The 22935-nt window shown below is 36.6% G+C and overlaps 2 long non-coding RNA genes across 4 annotated transcripts; both read left to right on the top strand.

The window, feature by feature from the left end:
- The first annotated feature begins 8752 nt into the window (after positions 1-8752).
- Positions 8753-11757, top strand: LOC135730403 (uncharacterized). 3 transcript variants are annotated; one of them, XR_010525961.2, is made up of 6 exons: positions 8753-9018; positions 9314-9466; positions 10255-10437; positions 11020-11155; positions 11237-11578; positions 11673-11757. It is a non-coding gene; the product is annotated as an uncharacterized lncRNA (long non-coding RNA). The 3 variants fall into 3 exon arrangements; XR_010525960.2 differs by having other exon boundaries at positions 8754-9022; positions 10269-10437; positions 11673-11754; XR_010525959.2 differs by having other exon boundaries at positions 8755-9018; positions 10269-10437; positions 11673-11752.
- A 3705-nt stretch (positions 11758-15462) lies between these two features.
- LOC135730413 (uncharacterized) lies at positions 15463-17177 on the top strand. Its single transcript, XR_010525964.1, has 3 exons — positions 15463-15863; positions 15968-16133; positions 16561-17177. It is a non-coding gene; the product is annotated as an uncharacterized lncRNA (long non-coding RNA).
- The last annotated feature ends 5758 nt before the right edge of the window (positions 17178-22935 follow it).

The raw sequence follows: 22935 nt of genomic DNA, 5'->3' as shown, positions 1-22935 counted from the left end.
CCATTTCACCTAGTTAAAGAAAAAAAATATACATAGATGTTCACTTTATTTTCTATCACATAGCAACTTTTCCATACCTCACATTTAAAATTATGGGCTTTGGCATGAAAAACTGAAAGGAATGGGTTCATGTTAAAGCTCACGTAACACACGCTGTTTCTGCATTTCTGATATTAATCTGGAGTACCTATGGAGTAGTATGACATCCTTTATATCTCTGAAGAGTCTTTAGTTTAATCAGATTTATAAAAGAAAGATTAGCTTTACCGAATCTTTCCGATAACGTACGAAAAAATGAAGAAGGAGGAGTTATAACACGGGAGGAGCGAGTACGAGTCATGCAACACTATACAACACTGTTTTAACTTATGATTCACTACATGTTCGTGTCATTTATATAATATACACGCGCCTATTTCCAACATAATACAGAAGTCTTACTTACCGCGTGTAACTCGTCATGAAAATCCACCGCATCAAACACACACACGCAAAACTCCGCTGCTAATCCGGATAATAAACTATATCCATTGTTTCCATAAGGCTGGATGTCTTCTCCTTACATCCAAAAACACACTTCTTGTTGTGCCATTGTTGACTTTTGAAATTAAACAAAGCTGAGTGGCGTGATAAGCTGTTAGCAAGCTCTAGCGTCTCCCGCTGACTGACGGCTGGGCGGGGTTTTCCAGGGGAAGTTTTCCGGCGGAAGCCCATATAAAGAAGTGATACGTATCGAAAACCCCTGAAACGTCAGTTAGAACCGTAATCGAAAAAAATTAGCCGAAACTTGTACGAACCCTGGCGAAGTGCATTCGGCACAGAAATACTCTGAAACACGCCCAACTGCATTTTTGACACTTTGCCTACATTTAGCATGAGGAAACAACTCTATAACTGTGTTAATAAGTCAGAATGCTTGAAATACCATTAAACCCCCCCTTTAAAGGAACACGACAACTTTTTGTGACTTTAGCTTATTCACTGTATCCCCAGAGTTAGATAAATCCATATAAACCTTTTTCATCTCTGTGCGTGCCGTAACTTTGTCTGACGCACCCACCGCTAGCCTAGCTTAGCACAAAGACTGGAAGTAAATGGCTCCAGCTAGCATACTGCTCTCAATTTGTATAGTTTATGTATATATATATATGTATGTGTGTATGTGTATGTATATGTGTATGTGTGTGTATGTGTGTGTATGTGCGTGCGTGCGCGTGTGCGTGCGTGCGCGTATATATATATATATATATAAGCACTGCTACTTGGGCAGAATAATTTGCTCGCAGCACCTGAGAATGGTGAGGAGAAGAGAGTTAGCTAATCACTCCGCCCAAGTAGCAGTGCTTTGCCTTCTTAGAATTTTGTTCACAGTATATATACGATTAAAAGATGATTATGTCTCATATGACCTTGTTATTTGTACACGAGGTGACGATACAAATCACAACATGGCGTTATTTTGTCACTTATTGGGAGCAGAATGCTAGCTGGAGCTATTTACTTCCAGTCTTTGTGCTAAGCTAGGCTAGCAGTGGGTGTGTCAGACAGAGTTATGGCATGCACAGAGATGAAAAAGGTATGTATGGACTTATCTAACTCTGGGGGTTATCTAACTCTCTAAAGTCCCAAGAAGTCGGCGTGTTCCTTTAAGAAGGTGCTGGAGCTCTGGACAGCTTTTCACAACTATTGAAGGCCAATATTTACAGGTTACATCCTGTTTTCTGGCAAGCTTTTCGTTGTGGTTGTGTTGTGAATGTAGTCCACAAATCTGGTAACATCTTTATCCTTGGCTATAAAGACACCTTCAAAGATGGCCGGTTCCTCAGATCTAAAAATGGGGCAAAACAATTTATGATAACTTATTGTGTAGGTTTACTTGATGCACAAGATTTAAGTTTCTAGATAACACTTTACAGTAAGGTTGTATTTGTTAACAATTAGTTAATGCATTAGCTAACATGAACTAACAATAAACAATATTTCTACAGCATTAATTAATTTTAGTTCATGTTAATTTCTGCATTTACAAATACATTTATAAAATCAAATGTTGTACATTTTAAGTCATACACCATGAGCTAACATTAATTACTGTAATGACATAAAATAACATTAACAAGAATTAAAACATGTTGGAAAACGATATTGTTAATTGTTTGTTCAAGTTAGTTAATGCGTTTACTAATACATTATTGTAAAGCGTTTAGTGCTGCTTTGCAGAAGAAAAGTGTGTGTACTGTGTATAATAATTATGTATATATAAATACACACACATACATGTATAGTTTTAAGAAAAAAAATATATTTATATAAGAATTATATATATATATATATATATATATATATATATATATATATATATATATATATATATATATATATATATATATATATATATATATATATATATATAAATTATATATAAATATAAACATATATATGCACATGCAAATGTTTCTAAATTATATACTTGTTTGTTTATTATTATTATACACAGTACACCCACATAATATCATGTAAACAAACTTTTATTCTGCAAATGATTAGTCGCGACTAATCGTGAGGCAGCACTAAAAGTGTTACCATTTTCTTTTTAATACAAACACTGTGAAAAAAAGTTTGGAGTACCTAGCAGTATTCTTGAAATGATCTACTGAACTGCAAGCATCTCTGGGGTGCATGCAGGGCAGATGAAAGGCTCTTCCTTGCAAATATTGTCCACCTTGAATCGCACAGCCTCCCACTCAAAAAAACTTTTCTGAAAACTGTCTGCTGAGATCTTGCCAGTCTATTAAAAATAAGGAAATCAACAGCTAATAATGTGCAACAAATACATTAGCACCAAGCAGCTTTCAACCCACAATTCAAATATATTATCAATACTGTAGGATAAATACTCACACGACCAAAGCAGACAGTTCGCTGATCCAGCATTCTTAAAAAATGCTTGACAGGACAGTCCTGGTGCCGCCATCTTCATCTCTTGAAATGAAAACAAGATATCTATGGCATAAATTGTGGTGAATTGAAGGGTTGCAGGCCAGTACCCACTTCTGTTTAAGTCTCCCACTGCACATTCCCTGTAAAATAAACCTTAATTAGATTCATTAGTGTTTGATTTCTTTGTACAATTTATACATTTCTTTCTACTTTTCATACTTAAATGTTGTATCAATGCTAAATTATTGGAAATCAAGTATGTAAAGATTTTTAAGATTCTACTATAACAGAACAAAACAAAGTTCTTCACTCTGGTGAACAACCACAGATTTTGTCAGGCATTTCCACGGGTACAAGCCGCACTGAAAAACATCATACAGTGCAGGACAATTAAGATTGTTTGATTTGACTGAATAATATAAGATTGTAATTGAATAATGGTGGCTGACAAGCAGTATCCACATAAATTCATCATCAAACAGAAATAAGAGACAAAAAGGTATAATTGAAATAGTAAAGCTTATTACTGTAGCTTAACTACTTACTTAGGCAGATGTGTGATACCACATTTTCTTGTGCAACAGCCGTGTTCACCAGATGGGCTCTCTCTGCCCTCCACCTCTCTGAAGAGACTTTGACGTGTTCTCCAGTTTGAGGAAGCCAGAAGAAGATCTCTTGGGGTTCCAGGAGGTGATGCCTCGTCACCTGAGAAATCGTTCAGTGAATGCACCCTGTAAAAAATAGTATGCAGTATACAAAAACAATACTTTTATATTTCCCTTTATGAATATACATTTACAGCATTTATTGTACTTCATGGAATGGCTTTGAGTGTAAAAGGTCCGGTATTCTATCAAATTTAAGAAAAGTATTTACATTATAACCTACTGTTATATACTGTAATTTAAACACATTGATGTACACACCAACAGTCTCTGGAGCAAAGGCCACCTCACAATGAGTGTCAGGAGCATTGGGAGGATCAGTGTTCCGAATGTGATCAGCTTTAGAGGATAAAAACAACACAAAGCAACATTTATATATAATATACATATATACAAAATTCCAACTTGTCCCAAGGCTAGTGGCACAGTCTGGTTACCAGTTTGAAATGGTGCAAGCTCTCTGTTTAAAGGTCCCATTTTTCCTGTTTTGAAAGGGGAATCCTGTTAAAGGAAACATATCGCTTGGCATTGAACTTTAAGCTTTATAATTCTGAAGGTATTGTTTATGCACTAACAGCAACCTTACACAAAAAACATTATAGCTAAAGAGAAAAACTACAACACTTTAATTTCCCAAACCCTAATGTTAACAGTCCAGTTACTGGATGGTTATCTATGTCATGCAGATGATGACAGCAAATAAGAATGCTTTAATAAAACAGATTATAAAGAAACAAACTGATTGGCCATTGACATTATCCTTAGAAGTAGAATCCATTAATTTTATACACCTGTAAGTCCTAAACAGTGTAGATACTAAAATATATATTTTAAAATATAAACAATACTGACCTTTCTTTGGTTGATTCCTGCTTGACCTTGGCCTTGCATAGACTATATTTACATCAGTGTCTCTTTGTCTCCAATGCACCCTCGGCTCAGGTGTCTTCTCTGGTGGTGCTGCTGCCTCCTCTTCTTACAGATCACCAAGTGTGTGTGTGTGTGTGTGTGTGTGTGTGTGTGTGTGTGTGTGTGTGTGTGTGTGTGTGTGTTGTGATGGGGGCATAAAGAGTTGAAGGACCTAAACAGAAAAGAAATAAATAACACACCTATATATAAACACACACATATATGTATGCACACACACACAAATTTAAGCTCAAATCTATGTGATATTGATTTTGTACAGTTAAATGTTTATAATTTATACTGATCGTGTTGGCTGAAATTGGCTTTAATTACTTTATATTAAAACATGATGAGCCACAATAATGGTGCTGTTATGAATTAAGTTGTATTGTTTATTATAGATCATTCTGGGAGTTTATTGTATAATTTTGTGTGGATTTTAAGTAATTACTGGGCTGGAAAACAAACCAATCTGGCAACACTGTTCTTCATCTGATCATGTTGGCTAAAAGAGGCTTAATTGTTGCGAGCTAGTGTAATATAGGTAACATATCGCTACTGAAAATCTTGCATTTCCCTGTATCTTGCATTATCAACTTATTTGCGACAAAAAATAGTTTAATTAGCTACTTTTGCTATTAGCCTATGCATATGTGGTGCAACAAAGTTATTTGTTTAATGACTTATATTATTTACCATCCTAAGATTGCTACCTTATACATTAGAATGTTCCAAACACAACTTATTGTCACGATTAAACATTTCTTTGCTGTGTAAATGTAAGAATCATCTCCATCAACTTACCGAGTGGAAATCGCAATGGACCTTGGCATCGTCGCATTCGATGACGTCAGAGTTGTTAAATTACAGGATTTAAAATAAACAAATTAATAATTAAACAACCCATTAATTAATCGAACACAATCGTAGTATAGTAAAATGTATATTTATATGTATATTTATTACCATCAACGAGCCTTTGATAAAAAAATATTTGCCTCCCAGCATGCATCACGTCTAAAGGTAATCAAAGCACTTACCTACATGATCAGAAAACGCTTAAAATGCTACTCCCACGCGCCGTGGAGCGTTGTTAAAGTCACCTCTGAATGTTGTTTTATCTGCAGTTGAACGCGGTTTAAATAAAGCTTCCCTCTAAATGTTGTTTTAACCGCATTTGAGGGTTGTTAAACTCACCGCTGAATGCTATTGATCCTGCAGTTGAACGTTGTTTAACTCACCGCAGACCGTGCTGTTGCAGTTCAGACTGCGAGGGATTTTTAAAATTAAAAACCAGTTGACTGGCCAGATAAATATTGACTTGCGCTGGCATAGATCATTTATTGTTGCCTCTTCCTATTTATTCTTATTTATTATGGTCTGTGGAAGACGTCATGTGACGAGCCCTGGCAGCAACCATAGCAACCAAAAACGTATCAGTTTTACATTATTCTGGCGAGATCTGAAAAATCTGCGTAACATCGAGCAAGCGAGTGATTATGTAAATTCACATATTATGAAAATAAAATATATATTTCTCGCTAGAAATGTAATCAAAACTTATTTTTATGCAGAAACTAACTCACAATATAGATTTTTCCACTAAAAATGAGAGAAATGTCCGCCATGTTTTTTGTTCTCACGGCCGGTAGCTTGAAAGTCACGTGACTTGGACGAAAGAAAAACGTAACAGTCATACAATTCAAGGGCCATTAAAAGAATAGGCGAAAAAAAAATGTAACAGTCATACAATTCTAGGGCCATTATTGTAACCCCTCCACGTTTTGCAAATTGGACCAACGTAGTCAGGGTACGTTTTTTCATGAGACTGGGTTGATCAAACATGCAGTCACTGTTTCATTTCTCTGCAAAAGTTTGAGTAGAGATGAGCACGTGGACCTGTGTGATAATAATAAGAGATTATTCAAAGACATATCACAATGATGATAACTTTGGTATAGAGATGAACATTCCCTACTGAAAAACAGCTAAAACCAACCTAAGTTGACCTGGTCTCCCAGTTTGGTTTTAGCTGGTGTAGCAGGCTGGTTTTAGAGAGTTTTTAGAGTCCACTTTTAGCTGTTCAGATCGAAAAACCAGCTTTACCAGGCTGAAAGCTTAGAAGAGTGGTCTTAGCTGGTTTACGCTGGTGCTCCACGGCACGCCTGGCAAAGCTGCATACATCTGGTTTTACTGACTGGTCAAGTTAATGGATCAGTTGGTCTTCCCCCCTGACCAGCTAGAAAAGTGTCCAAACCCCCTTAAAATCCAGCCTGCTACACCAGCTCAAACCGCCCGGGAGACCAGTTAAAACCAGCCAGCCAGCTTAAGTCTGTTCGGCAGGGTTATGGATGTCTATTGTATATTTACTGTACCTGGGGCATAAGACAGTTAAACAATCTCAAAGTTACAGCATTAGCATTGAGTTGACAAAACCAAACCAACACTCTGAAAATTACACTCTAGTTATTTTTTTAAACCATAATGGGACCTGAATATTGGACAGACAAACGCTTTATCCTACTAGATAACTTATGCTTATGATGCTCAGCATTGCCGGTAATACTCATATTTTCCCCCGCATATGTTATTTTCTTGTTTTTAAATATTTAATGCATCAGATTCATATATATGCATTTACATAACATGATGTCATAGCAAAGTGAACCCATATAAAACTCGTGCCTTAACATTAGTCATCTTCACTGTTATTTTTATAATCAAAAACAATATGAAACAAAAAAAACTGTAAATACATGAACAACATAACAAAACAAACTTTTACAACTTACTGTATCTAAACAGCACCTTTACTAGTCGATGCATCTCTGGCTCTCACACTCTCAACAACAAAAAAGTAATCTGCAGTCAACGATTCACAATGGAGATGTTTATATCTAACCTCTGGAGAAAATCTGATCGTATCCAGGGGTTAAATTGGGATTTGTTATGTGGGGGGGCTCTGCGGGGAGGGGTACTTCAAGGGGTAACATGTTTAATACTGATGATAGCAAAGCCACTGGTGTGTTTCAATGACATTCTGGACCTCTATAGGATTTGATAAGTTTCAGCTTTAAAGCTGTGCCAGAGGTTGAACCAAAATATTTTAAAAAGAGCTTCTGAATTTTAAATGATGCAAATCTATGAGTTTGACACCCTATATCCATTTGTTGCACATGTCATTATGCACAACTGATCAAACTTTAAAGGAAGTTAAAAGAATCAACCTCCTTGAATAATTCTAGGCATAAGATAGGCTACCCCAAAAGACTCAATTAACAAGAAGAGGTAAAACACACAGTACTGTATCAGCAACAGTCTTAGAAATTAGCCATAGAGATTCCCTATGCTGGTCAGCAGCTAAAACAATCATATAGTTAGGTTTGACTTGTGTAATCAAAATACATTATTTTATTCAACTATACAATAGTTATATCCAGTGTTATCCTTAACATAATGTAATTAGATGAGTGACATACATACTTTAATCCTTTACACGTTTCTAGTCTTCTATGAAGTTTTCTCGACGTGGGCACCATTCTTACCTCTCTCTCTCTCTGTGTCTCTCTCTGTCTCTCTCTCTCGTCAAATGATCCTGCGTGAGAGCGCGTTCTTGAAGTTCTGAGTGTTTTCGCTTGAGCTGCATAACTTGCGCGAAGACGCATTTAAAGGGAAAAGCGCGTGTTTTCGCGGCAATTGCGGCGCCCAATTCGCGTCATTTTCATCGCCCCGTGCGAGGACGCGCCTGGTTGCGTCTTTGCATTGACTTTATGTAATCTGCTCGCGCAAATCGTTGAACTTGCGTTGGTGAGTATGCATCATAATGAATGAAAACACATTATTCCCTTCGCGTCAGTGCACACGCACCAGCGCAGCGGGTACACTGGCAAGAGCAGAGCGAGACCTTCAGCATATGTGCCGGGGCTTAGCCCCGGACGGCCCCGGCCCAATTTAAACCCTGATCGTATCTTTAACTCTGAGCTAACGTTAGCCATAGCATTCACGCACGCACGCACGCACGCCTCCGTGTAGCGCCATAGACAGTAAAAAAAAGGTGCATTTTACAGACGCAAATTGAATCCCTGTAATCGTTTCATGATTGGTTACTACCCCATCAATCAAAACGTTGCTGAATAGGCATTGGCTGGTTTCATTTTGACTTCATCCAGTCAAAAACTAAGGTGTGCAAATGACAGCTCACTTAGCCAATGTACTTTTAAGTTCTCAAATCTTATCTGATTGGACAAAACAGTAAGGCGCAGTTTTGCTCGGAAGATTCCAACGCAGAGCAGAAAGACGTGACTTTGCTAAGAATCGATATTTTTTTGAAAATAAACATGATCGATCATACTAACCGGAAGCGCGGATCTTTCAGGATTTTTTTCTTATTTTTTTCGTTGTTTTGGATTAAAATGTGGGATGCGTCTTAAAGAGTGGACCCTTATACGTTGCAATGTATTCTGGTGTTTCTTGGATTCGTCCGAAATGATCAGAACCGTGATATGTAAGTAAGTTAGCACTTACTGACATTCATATTATGCCTTCCGTCTGCGTTTCATTTAATTCTTCCCACTCCAGTGTACTGATCGCAAAAACAAGCTCAGAACATGAATCTTGAGTTTTAGCTTAAATTAGGCAGGTCTTGACATAGTCACGTAATTGAATCACGAATTTCACTTTTTTTTCTTGTCACTTAGAACGACCATCAACATAATGTATTTCAATAAGATGTATTTTTCGTGCTTGCACCTTTTTTAATCCTATTTTTCACCTTTTTCTACTTTTTTTTTCTTTTTTAGCGAAGTGCAAAAGTCTACGTTCAACGTAGACAATTATGGCCCGTCATTGGCCCAGAGTGTACGTTCACTGTAGACTCTAGGCCAATCAGAGAGCCGAACCGTCTACGTCCACCTTCCGACTAACTGGTTGGAAATAGAATTGATAATTGGAAGGTAAGAAATGATATACTATCATGTAAAAACAGAGAAATACGATAATATTATGTCAAAGTACAAGCTTAAATTTACGTGATTTAACTATTTATTCGTTGATACGTGACAACGAAGCGTCCGGTATCAAGATCGTTACACATTCACATATTGTGGTAAAAGTGTAGTAACCATGTTATTTAGGTGTATTAATTACTATCAGCAAAACCATGGTTTTACTACAGTAACCGTGGTGTAACTATGGTTTTTGAAAAACATGGTTGTCAAACCTATGGTTATTTTGTGGTATCCATGGTTTTACTACAGTAACCATGTTTTTTTGGTTTTAATTGTAGTAAAACCATGGTTAATTTTCGTGGTATTTGTAGTAACACTCTGGTCATACAAATGACATTCATTTCACCAAAAAACTTGTTTATTACACTTTTACTATAATAACATTTGGTTAATTTACATAAGAATGGGCTAAAATAATAGCTTGATCTGTGGTAATGGCCAAATCAAGTTCTTTTCAATATTACTTTTTATTTTTAATTGCAACTATGACCAAAAGCCTATAAATCTCTATATATCACCTCATGTAAAATACTGTACAGTGGGGGAAATAAGTATCATAAATGTTTATTTGCCCAATAAATAGCCTAGAATTTAACTTTTCACCTGACTTTGTGCATTTATAATGTGTACACAGATATTCAAATTCGCTCACTGTAAAACCCATAACCTAAATCATGACCTTCTGTATTTGTCATGGTAAGAATAATTTTTTATCATCATGATGATTATAACAGGCTGTTTCCTTCAGGAGAAGATGGATCCATTGCTGCCCAAGCTAAGCTTTTTTGACATAAGTGTGCCAAAAAATAGGCAACAATGCCTTCTTAGGGCAACAAAGGAGGCCAAGGCACTGGCGAATCGAAACACGTGCTTCAAAAAGACAACAGTCGAGGACCAAAAGACGGCTTGTGAGGAAGGTATATCTACATATATCTTGGCACTAGGGCAGTTGATGTGTTTCCACAACCCATCCTCACCCCATTTCGTCAATATTTGACGACACTTGACCATTCGTCATATGTTGACGTGAAGGGTATACCTTTCGCGTCATTTTTTGACGAACTGGGGACTTCAATATTACGTCCGTTGCATTCTCTTTCCTATTTTATTACCATTTGCGCGTCGGTTTAGGGTTAGATTTACATAATGACATCCCTACCCAAACCTAACTCTAACCCCAACGCCAGGTGACAACTGTTTAATTTCGCGTACACTGTTTAATTTCGCGTACACTGTTTAATTTCGCGTAATCTAACCCTAAACCGACGCGCAAATGGTAATAAAATAGGAAAGAGAATGCAACGGACGTAATAGTATTGAAGTCCCCAGTTCGTCAAAAAATGACGCGAAAGGTATACCCTTCACGTCAACATATGACGAATGGTCAAGTGTCGTCAAATATTGACGAAATGGGGTGAGGATGTGTTGGTTTCCACCCTATGTTTCCACTGCAGCATATGATGTTTTTGTGCTTGTCATTAAAATGTCTGTGTCTTCAGCTAAAAAGAGATGTCGGCACTTCACCTCGACTCCATCAGAGGAGCAGTATCTCGGTCAGCTTCATTTGACCTTTGGAAAATACAATGGCCAAAGCTTTAAATGGCTGGTCGAAAATGATGTTGGCTACATTAAGTAGTGAGTGTGTTGCACAAAACAGAATCAACATTTTTCATAATTCCTTTTTCCATAAATTAATTATATTATATGACATTTCAGTATCATTGATCTGCATGTAAAAGAATGCCAGCATCTCAAAAAATAAAACCATTAATGACCGGAGGGTGAAGGACCTCCTCCTGAGGTATGTGCAGCTGTTCCCTCCGGTCTCCTGCTACCTCGAGGTCAACGTGGACAGGGCAATTTATGGGCAGGACCGCTTCAGGTCGTTCACTTTCCTCGAGATGCGGCAGTGGTACAGCCTGCACAAGCTGGGACCGGCCAAGAGAGAAAATGGCGCAGGAGGCGTACACCTCTACAAAGCAGTGGCTGGTGATGAAGGAGAAGGACATCACCACCAAGTCCCTGAAGTGCTTCAGGCGCTACATTCTCGATAGAGAGGTAGGTTACGGTGACTTTAAACAGCCGTGATTGTTACTAAACACATGCTAGGTTAAGACAAACCTCAAATCTAAAACTTCCCTGTAATTCACAGAAGCCTCCACCGGATTCCAATCTTCCTGCCGCCACTTCCAGCTCTTCAAGAAGAGAACCAGGATCAGTCAGAGCTTTATTGCCAGGTATGTTTGCACATACAAGGAATTTGTTTTGGTGAGATTCTAGAGCACAGAATAAGTGTGACAGGATACAGACAATAAAATAATACAATTAGAATTAATAAAATACACAATATGCAAAAAAATAGATTAAAAAAAGAAAATATATATTTTTTAAAGACAAAATACAAGATGGTATGTACAAGTATGTATGTACAAATGCAAGGAAATGTAAATAAAGTAGTTAAGAAGTGTGGTGTGTTAAATAAATAATGATTAAATAAATCAAGCTTCCCTGCAGCCGCTGCCACCTCCCAGTTGTCATGGTCCGATGACGCTCTGGACGACACAGTCTTCTTGCCCATCTCCACCAGCCAGCCTGTGTCCGTCAGGAGTCCCGAACAGCTGGCGCTCTCCACCAGCGTGCCAGCAACTGCAAGGCATCCTGAACAGACTCCTTTGCGTAAACGAGCAAGAAGGCAAAGCGCAGCAAGCACAAGAAGCCCCTGCTGTCCTCCACCAGCAAGGCTGGTTAGTCTCCCCCTGATGCTCGCCCAGAGGAGTCATCATTGACCTCCAACAGCCAGACTGCGTCTGCCACCACCTTGCCACAGAGTGACTATTCTGTAAGTGTAAAATCACAACATACACAAGCCATGTTAAAGCATCCACCACCATATTATGGAAAATAAATAACTAAATGTGATGTGTTGCAGGTGGAGCTGGAAGGCTGGTTGCGGCTGAGGGAAGACTCAAATAGCATCCCATCTGCAGACATCCCCTGGCTGAAGGAAGACAGCGAGAGAGGCCTCTTTATGGCCGTCCAAATTTACAAGGACATCAAGGGCATCATTCAAAGGCCGCTGCCTAAAGTCAGACCGGATGTGGTTTTACCCCCGAGCCACTCGGCTTCGTTAGAGGTGGCATCCCCACATCCGGGTAAGGCTTAGTCTCTTCACACCTGTTATTATAGTGATAAATACATCAGTATTGATTACTTGAAGGGATAGTTCGCCTAAAAATGAAAATTCTGTTATCATTCACTCACTCTCATGTTGTTACAAACCTGTATAAATTTCTATATTCTAATGAACACAAAGGAAGATATTTTGAGAAATGTTTGTTACCAAACCGTTTGTGTACCCCATTTACTTCCATAATATTCTTTTTTCTTACTATGGAAGTCAATGGGGTCCACGAATGGTTTGGTTACAAACATTCCTCAAAATATCTTCCCTTGTATTCATCAGAACAAAGACATTTATACGGGTTTATAACAACATAACAGTGAGTAAACAATGACAAAATGTTATTTTTTGGGTGAACTATCTCTTTAACATACATGAATGCTGATCTGTGATTGATGTCTGATCTCTCTCTCTCTCACTCCGATGTGTGTTTTAGGTACGTCACATCTGCGGCGTGTCCGGTTAGTTAGGGCTGGACGATATGGCCAAAATTTTTATCATGATATACTTCTTAATTTCGTACGATGCGGCATAGATCCGATAACGGTATGCATATAAAAAATACCTCAGGAAAAACTGCCAAGGATGCCTGCAATGGATGTCTGAACCAAAAACCAACCTCTGAAAAAAGTAATTTGCCAATAAAACCTTCTCCTATAAAACTATATCATATTTAAAATAAAAAGGGGATAAATATATTAATGTTCACCTTTAATACGTGTTAAGTCTTCATACAAAAAAAGTGATATCACTGTCCAGTAAAACAGACTTTCAGGCTCAGCTTAATAATATTATAGGTGCACCCTGAATCTCACTCAGTGTTAAATGCTGTAATGCAGGGGTCTCAAACTCAAATAGGCTTGGGGCCATTTTTGAGATCGACATCTCATAGAAGGGAGGAAGAGCTATTTCAACATTAAAAAGCACAATTATTTATTTTACATTTATAAACTATTATGTTTTTTTGCCACCAGGTTGTGTTTTGATTTATTATGGATTTATTTAGTCACAGTATTGACTTTCATAGTTCCACCTGTGTTAATCCATAGTTTTGATATAAATTTGCTATTATAGTAATGTGGAAAAATATTAATCAGTCAATTAAAAGTCAATGTGACCCTAAAACTTTTCAATGGTAGTATTTAATGTTACTTACTGTTAGAAAAATAAAAATTACTGATCTACTTGTAATTGCTTAGCAAGCTAGATAGTCATATACTGTATTTGATACTAGACATTTAATTATATTATACATATTACTCATAACCAGGTGACACAGCAGCATACATACTTATCTTTTCTCCTCTTCTTCACCCTTTTTTTAACCATGGCACCTTATGGCTTAAGCCTATTTTTTCTCACCAGTAATTTAGTTTGTTTGCATTACATCTCCTGTTCTCCCTCCCTGTATGGTGTCATCACCTCCTTCTCGTACTTCTGAGTAACAGCTCTTCTCAGAGCAAACACTCCTGAATAGATCAATTGATCGCATGGTGACAATGATATGATTTGGCGCGAGGTACCGGTTTAAATCCACATTCCATTTGCTCATCGTCCCGGAGATTGCGGCTCATGGGTGCATAACTACGCCACGGGTTTTATAAGGAAGTTGCGCCTTGACCTGCGTTTAACCTGCGTTTTTACACGTGACATGTGAACGGCCACAGGCCGTCGCAATGTATATTGAAATATCGGAAATGCGTTTAGAAACTATATCACAGTTACCGAACAATTTTTATACCGCGAGATATATTGATATTGAATTATTGTCCAGCCCTACGGTTAGTACACCATGGTGACAGAGGTGGTTTCCTGTGGACTGTGCCTCAAGGCTGCCAGGGGTGGAGCAAGTGGTCCCATGGGTCGGTGGCGAGGCTCATCGGGCCAGGTTTCCGGCTGTGCTGATGGTTGACCGTAAAGCGTGGGGTGGACAAAACTGTGATTCACCTCCTGTGTGACCGCACAGAGGGGAACACCGTAATTAAGGTATATAAGGTATTATATGTATTTAATATTTAATAATACTGTATAAATCATCACGCGGGCAGGCCGTATGTTTGACACCCCTGGCTCAGAGCCTAAAGATATGATAAAGATTTCTCCAGAGGTTAGATATAAACATCTTCATTGTGGATCGTCGACTGCAGATTATTTTTTGTTGTTGAGAGTGTGAGAGCCAGAGATGCATCGACCAGTAAAGGTGCTGTTTAGATACAGTTAGTTTGTCTTGTTGTTCGTGTATTTACAGTTTTTTGTTTCATGTTGTTTTTGATCATAAAATTAACAGTGGAGATGACTAACGTTAAGGCACGAGTTTTATATGGGTTCATTTTTCTATGACATCATGTTATGTAAATGCATATTTATGAATCTGATGCATAAAATATATAAACACAAGAAAGTAAGATATTACCAGCAATGGGGTGGAATTACCAGCAATGTTGAGCATTATAAGCATAAGTTATTTGGCAAACATAAGCATTTGTAATTATAAAGCGTTTGCGCGCGTATGCGTGTGTGTGTTTTCTCATTGCGATGTAAAATACATTTACATTACATTTACATTTTGTCATTTAGCAGACGCTTTTGTCCAAAGCGACTTACAAGTGAGGTAAACAATAGAAGCAATTATGGCAACACAAGAACAGCAATACATAAGTGCACTGGAAATTGTCTCATCAAGTCCAACACAATAGCCAAATGTATGTTAGTATTTTTTATAGGCCTTCAACTGACACAGATAATGACTGGAGTCTGGAGTCCAATCCCGAGCGAGCACATTCAACATAACAAGTATATTGTTATAATGTACAAATGTTTTTTTTTTCTGAAATAGTTTTGTGCTTTTGTGTGCAGATAAGTTTTGAATTGATAGTCATGTAGTATGTAGTGCTCTTTCTTATGTTGTTATCATGTGTCTATTTGGATTCTCCAGGTGCACATTTTTTGTTTGGATAAAAGCTCACAGAAACTGAAACCAGATGTATGCAGCTTTGCCAGGCGTGGAGCACCAGCGTAAACCAGCTAAGACCACTCTTCTAAGCTTTCAGCCTGGTAAAGCTGGTTTTTCGATCTGAACAGCTAAAAGTGGACTCTAAAAACCTCTCTAAAACCAGCCTGCTACACCAGCTAAAACCAAACTGGGAGACCAGGTCAACTTAGGTTGGTTTTAGCTGTTTTTCAGTAGGGAATGTTCATCCCTATACCAAAATACACAATCATCATTGTGATATGTCTTTGAATAATCTCTTATTATTATCACACAGGTCCACGTGCTCATCTCCACTCAAACCTTTGCAGAGAAATGAAACAATAACTGCATGATTGATCTACAGTCGCCACCTGGTGGTGATAAAAATGAATAGCATTAATAGAAAGTATGACTTCAACATATTTTTGGTGGTATGGTACAGTGCTTTATATAGATTAATGGTATATGGTACAGTCTTCTTTAGCTTAAAGGTAAATATAACAGTGAATGAAGATAATTCTTAAACTGTGTGTAGATGTTCAATAAAGTTTAGAGTATCAGTGAAGCAAGTTTGAGAGATTTCTACATAAAATCTATAGACCATTTCAAAAGATGTAAACAACACTTGTCCAGAAGAACTTCCTGTTTCAGTTTTTTAACACTAAATAAAAGTTGGGATAAAATACAACCAACAGAACCAACATAGAACGGAGTCAAAAAGTTAAACAAACATCTTAAAGATAATGATCTGTGTGTGAAATTAAAAAAACAGTCACAAACTGAAAAAGGAAGTGCTTCTGGACCAGTATTGTTTACATCTTTTGAAATGGTCTATAATGTAAAAAATATAATCTTGATATCTTTAATAAGGTAAAAAAAATTAATAAGGTCTATCTCTATTTATAGTTGTATTATGCCACATTTAACCTCCTAAGACCTGGATGTCACGTATGTGGACATCAATGTTTTTGTTGTTTGCACCATAATACTTAATTCTGTGTAACTGGAACCTCTTATACACAAACATGGACAAATACACTGCTTCATGTTCAAAGAAAAATATTTGGTTATTATATTTATTGGATCCCCAAAATAGCTGGTAGAAATCTGAAAAAAAAAGACAAACCAAAGCTCGATCTTAGGAGGTTAATTTAGGCTTCATGTTATCTGACCAAAGATAGGAGATTGTTGCATAAAATTGGTTTGGGGGCAGAAAAAATTATTTTGGTAGTGGAAACATTTTTTAAGATCTTTTCCTCTCATCTCATTCAGTATTTTGTCCACCACCATGACCCTTTAGTCTCTGTGGTGGTTCTTCATGAGTCAACATGTCAAATGTCCTTTAATGTTTTTGGGAATTATAGTGTTTAGTGAATTTAACCCTGCAGTAAACCCAGCAATATGTAACTCTGTTGATGCTTTAACTGCTGTAAGGGATGAGGGATTATAATCTTACTTAATGTCTGTTATTGACTGACTGCCAATGTTTAACTATTTGATATGCGTGAAGGAGCAATTAAAAAACCTTTTGTATGTATCATGCATTAAAATATATGACCTTTGATGCTTTTGATGATTTAAATAAAATCTCCATACAATCTGAGCATGTCTGTGTTTTACTCTCGACTAATACTCTTTTTCTTTTAACATTACTGGTAAATAACATAGTGCCATCTAGAGGTTGTAAATGAATAACATGATAAGTCTAAATATATTAATACAAAATAGCATCTATACACACTGTAAAATACATTTTAAAAAGTAGTAATAAGCATTAAGTAAGACATATTAAAGAGTTTTGATAGGATATTTATATATATCTACAATAAAAAGTCCAAAAGTTGTAAATTGTTTTAATTAAACAACACAAGGGACATACAAATAAATATATATAAAAAACTCATCACAGTTGAACCGTAAACAGAACAGAGTCATTAAACTCCATGACAACCATACTGTAGAACGCGTCGTTGTCATGGAACCATTATGACATCACACTCGGTGCCTATAAAACGCTGAACCAGAAGAAACCGGTATCATTTGACTGATCTGAACGCTACTGTACAGATTACCAAGTGAATTTGCAGACTTTCAAAAAGTTCGCAACTTTAAACTGCTTGACGCACTGTGTACGGAGGACAGTTTACTTAGATTTCAACCCTCTGTGAACCGAGTCTAAGCACAGTTAAGTCTGCAGTTATTTTCTGACATCATGTTTCGTCCTGTAACACCATTGTCCGACAAGGACACGGAAAGAACAGATGTCGAGAACATGGATTTTTTTTTGCCGAATGCTGTGCCGAACTTTGACTATGTCCTTGATATCGGACTTTCGTCAAAATTCGGGCGCGCTGCCGGTGGTTTAAATCCATGTGGAGGAGAGGAGGATGACGAGGAGGAGATGGTGGATGTTTATCCAACACGTACTGAGGCGAAACGCCAAAGAGGTAAGATGCAAGTTAAATCAAAAAGTCTGTTGATAAGTTTACATACAGTTATTGTGTTGTTAATGCACGTGTACATGTAGACACACCAGGTGGTGCTCGTGAACTTGACATTTCACCCGCCGTTTTTCTTGACCAGCAGAATACGCAGACAAATTCTGACTCCATTAATTTAAAAAAGCGACCAAAATTAATAAAACATCCCCGCAATTTAAGATAAGAATTACGCCGTATGAGGCCTTGTTTTTTAATATCCCTCACGAAAATTAACTAAGTTATGGTTTTTATGTGGTAAAAGTGTAGTAACCATGTTTATTGGTGTATTGAGTACTATTAGCAAAACCATGGTTATGTTGTGGTAACAATGGTTTTACTACAGTACCGTTAACCATGTTTTGTTAGATGTAACTGTAGTAAAACCATGTTTAATTTTCATAAGTGATGTATAACATAATAAATAGTTAGCAGTGCATACGACTGTTGTTATTCAGACTGCAAATGTGATGTTCAATTACGGAAGCCGAGGTTGTACTATTTGTATTTTTGCTTGCTTGTTTTCTCATGATCACAACTTAATTTCTCGTTATCTCAAGTTAACAAAAGTTTTATTTTTTGTATATATATATATATATATATATGAACGGGTTGTATTGTTTGAAGACAGCAGAGGTATATTTTGGTAAATTAGGGGATGAACAAATTACGTTTTACTTGGATCAGGGATTCGGTCGTAACTGGCAAGTTGATAGTGGTGAATTTAGGGACCGTCTCTAAAGTTACTCCTTAATATACACGTTTCTACTTTTTATAGCATTTAAATGAAATGACTTTTAGTCAACATACAGTTACAAACCCAACTGTGTTCATATGGTTGTCAGCTATAATGTACACTTTTATTTTTTATTTATTAATATAAACTAGGGATGTTAACCGATGACCGTTTGACCGATGGTTGACCGTATCAACGTTAACCGGTCAAAGTTGTCGGTTGTCGGTTAAAAAAAGGGATCTGTAAATTAGGCTATTATAGACAGTGGACTAAACCCTACTACAGTTAGTCATCTCTTTCTTTCCAAGATCATTTTGTGTGAGGTGAACAAATCCCTCACACTCAGTTTTTCATAACTGGCCTTTTTGTACTTTATAAACCAATAAAAAAACATTTGGCGCGAGGTCACTGCGTTTGGTTTCGCATGCTCACAATGTTTGCGAAAAGTAAATGCTACAGGCTATTTTTTGATAAAATCCTTTATTCGAATAGTAAATAAAATACAGCAATAAAATAGTTAAAATTAAAGTCTCTCCTGGTTTTGTTCCAAATTATTAACATTTATGTCTTTTAGGCTAACAGTAAAGTGCAGAGTAAGTTTTGTTTCTGTAAATCCTCAGCCATGATTTTTACCACTTTATTAAGTTTTGCTTTGTAGAAAGCATTTCTTTAAAGTGAATTTCGTTTTGTATAAATTGTATCTTAATTTTAAATGTTTCATCAACCAAATGCATGTATTTAATAAATAAAAAGCAAATATAGCAGAGAATATAATAACCGGTCCGTGCATGAAGGCGCCGGCACGGCGCGTTCACTTGCATTGCATTGTTAATTAGAACGCACCTCATCATAAATAAATAAAACTCAGCGTAGGCCCATATGCCTCATACAAGCATTAAATATCTTTGCTGCATTTGTTCTAGAACAAACACAGTGCGAGACCTGCTTTGGCCGGTGCGTCTTTTACACATTCTGAAGGTGCCCGTTTAATCCATTGGTTTTATCGTGTTGCAGTCTATTAGGCAACATTCCGCATAAGATGGGTTTAGATTTGGAAATACATTACATCTGTATTTCAGTGGTAACAGGAAAGGTGATGATGATCATCCTATGTCTTTATTATTACTACCCCAAACTAAAGCGCAGTCTCTTCTGAGCTGTCATTTTCTTAAATGAGCCGCGGCAATTTTCAAATGAGCTTCACAAACGCCTTTATTTTCAAGTTCAACGCGATCACCTAGTACCTAAACTATTTCGAAACTAAGCACGGCGCTGCGTTTGCGGGACTTATGTTTCGCGCTGTAGGGGATTTAAAAAGTGTTGTGAGGTCTGTGTGTGTGTGAGCCGGAGGCAGAGCGCAGAGAGATGCAAGTAGCGAAATTGCAGGCGCGGCTCGAAATGGTAGGTATGTGACAAAAAAATATAAATACTAGAAAATTCATATATAATTATAACCATATGATAGATAATAAAAAGAACTTTAACATGGTTTTTAAATTATTAAAATCGGATAATTATTAAGAAAGTTATGGAATTTTTTATCTCGAAAATTAGGGGGCCGTTTTGTACCCAATTAAAACGATAAAACTATGAAAAACTGTGACCTCTTCCGCTTGACCAAACACTTTAAAATATCATAACTTCCTCATTTCTTGGCCTATTTGCATAATTCAAACACCACATTGTAGGTAATTAAAAGCCCAACAAGATTAAGATGACATCTTTTTAAAAGATATATGAAAATGTTATTATTTTTGATTAACCACTAATTAATGAAACCCAGAGCATCAATCCACGCATATCTTTCCATATGAAATCAAAGCCCTCTCAAATAAAATTGCTGTATTTTTATATATTAAAGAAACATTTCATTGTTTCTTTAATATTTCTTAATTGACTAATAATGCTGGCGAGCAATTTAAATGGTCAGATATTATTAATACATTAATTGATGATTATGTTTTTATCATTCATAAATCAATAAATGCATGCATGTTGCATGCATGTATTTATTTATATGTTTGACAAAATTATGCCAATAATGTAATCTAGAGAGTCTAATCCTTCGTTCTGTATGATTACTTTGAAAAATACTGCACGGATTGATGAAAACGGAGAAGTTTTGGAAGCCAATATGATTGAATGGGCGATTCTGCTTTTGACAACAACGTCACTTGCGGATCTTAAAAAAGCACAAGCGAATGTTACAATCAATCCCAAACTTCACCTAATTCAAGTTAAATGTATATTCTATCAAAAGTATTTGGTTTGAAACAAAAAAATACTCGCCTTCATAGAGGATTTCAATGCCAAACACGAGAGAAATTTTGCTTCGCTTATAACTTTCTTCTTACGACAGCTGTCTTGGAAATTCGAACGTGAGAATCAACGTGAGGAAGTAATTTATGTCACTAGTATATGGGCTTTAGAGGTATTCACAAAGCAAAGATATGACAGATTTCCTAAGTCACCAACGTGTCTGGCGCTGAATACCTGCTGGGAACGCAGCCGTGGGAACAAAGCGCTCGTGCGTATTAAGTCATTTTGTCACATAACGTTACCTAGAAATGGCTGTTATTTTAAATAGCATAGCATATTTTAAACTATCGGTTAACCGGTTTCAACCGGCTAATGAGGCTCGGTGGCCGGTCAAGAAAATTTTTCGTTTTCGCCATCCCTAATATAAACTGTCAAATACAATTGAAAATAGAAACGTGTACGTTATTACATTAAAGATGGTCCCTAAATTCACGCACATTATGGGGTGGTTTCCTGGGAAAAGATTGTCTTAAACTAGGACTAGGCCTTAATTTATTTAGGAAATATAACTAGTTTTAACAAAAATGCCTTACTAAAAACATTACTTGTGTGCATTTTGAGGCAAAACAGGGCACTGATGTATTTTAAGATATGTCAGTGCAAGTTCATATCAGTTTGAACAGCTCTTAAATTAATTTAAATCTCAGACTAGTCTAATCCCTGTCCAGGAAACCGCCCCAACAGATAGACACCTCATTTTACTTTTAATTTGGCACATGACATCACTTATCACTTAAGCTATACAGAAAGCCAAATTTTGACAAAGCCACAATATAAAAACAAATTCAATCTTTATCTTATGTTTAGTATGCTAAAACAGCTTTGTTAATGTTATTGTCTCATCAGATTTACAATAACACAATACACAACATCATGTCATTGTTTGCATCCCTGTATGTTACTGTCTGATGTTTATCGTTTCTGCTGTCTAAGAGATTTTCTGTATTTTGAAAATGCAAAAGTACTTAACTAAAATTCAGATTTTAAATACATGTATCTAAAATGCCCTGACAACAGCTTCATAACAAGACATTAACATAAATATAAATTATCCCCAAATTAAAAATAAGAATTGCCACTGTATGACGTCTTATATATATCAGCATGATTGCAAATGTGGTATTTATTTTATACAGTTGAATAAATAATACATTAAAATAAGTGACAAGTTTTAGACACATATTGATCACTTCAGTTAAAGCATTCATTTCATAACATTATTTATTGAATTGCAGTGTTGGGATGGAGATGTGATGATGGTGGAATGGATTTTGCTCTTCCGAGTGCCGTCCCTGACAATGTCCCGAACAACGGACATTTGTTAGACAGACATGCCGGGAGTTCACATCCACGAGGAGGAGTAAAGGAGTTTACTCCTGCATTTGAGGAGGCGAACAGCCCCACAGGTCAGATGGAAATATTGTGTTCTTGACAATCTTTAAATCTGTATCATGTTTGTTCCTCAATAGTTTTGTTGGCCCTTGCAGATACTAATATCTTATTACATTAAACTCAGTAAAATAAAGCATCTTACAATAAGAAATTAAGTTTAAACCGTTTTTCTAGTGTGTTTTAAACTCATATTTTAACAGCATTATTAATGCAATAATCATTGCTGTATTGTTAGGAATTATTTATAAAGAATTAGATACTCAATTACATATACATATTTGTTTATTAAGTATTATTACTGACAACGGTTCTTTGTCATTCTCTTTTGTCATAATGAAT

The sequence above is a fragment of the Paramisgurnus dabryanus genome, chromosome 20 (genome assembly GCF_030506205.2).
Source record: "Paramisgurnus dabryanus chromosome 20, PD_genome_1.1, whole genome shotgun sequence".
Lineage (NCBI taxonomy): Eukaryota > Metazoa > Chordata > Actinopteri > Cypriniformes > Cobitidae > Paramisgurnus > Paramisgurnus dabryanus.
Note: the sequence above shows the minus strand (reverse complement) of the source record. Positions and strands in the feature narration are given on the sequence as shown.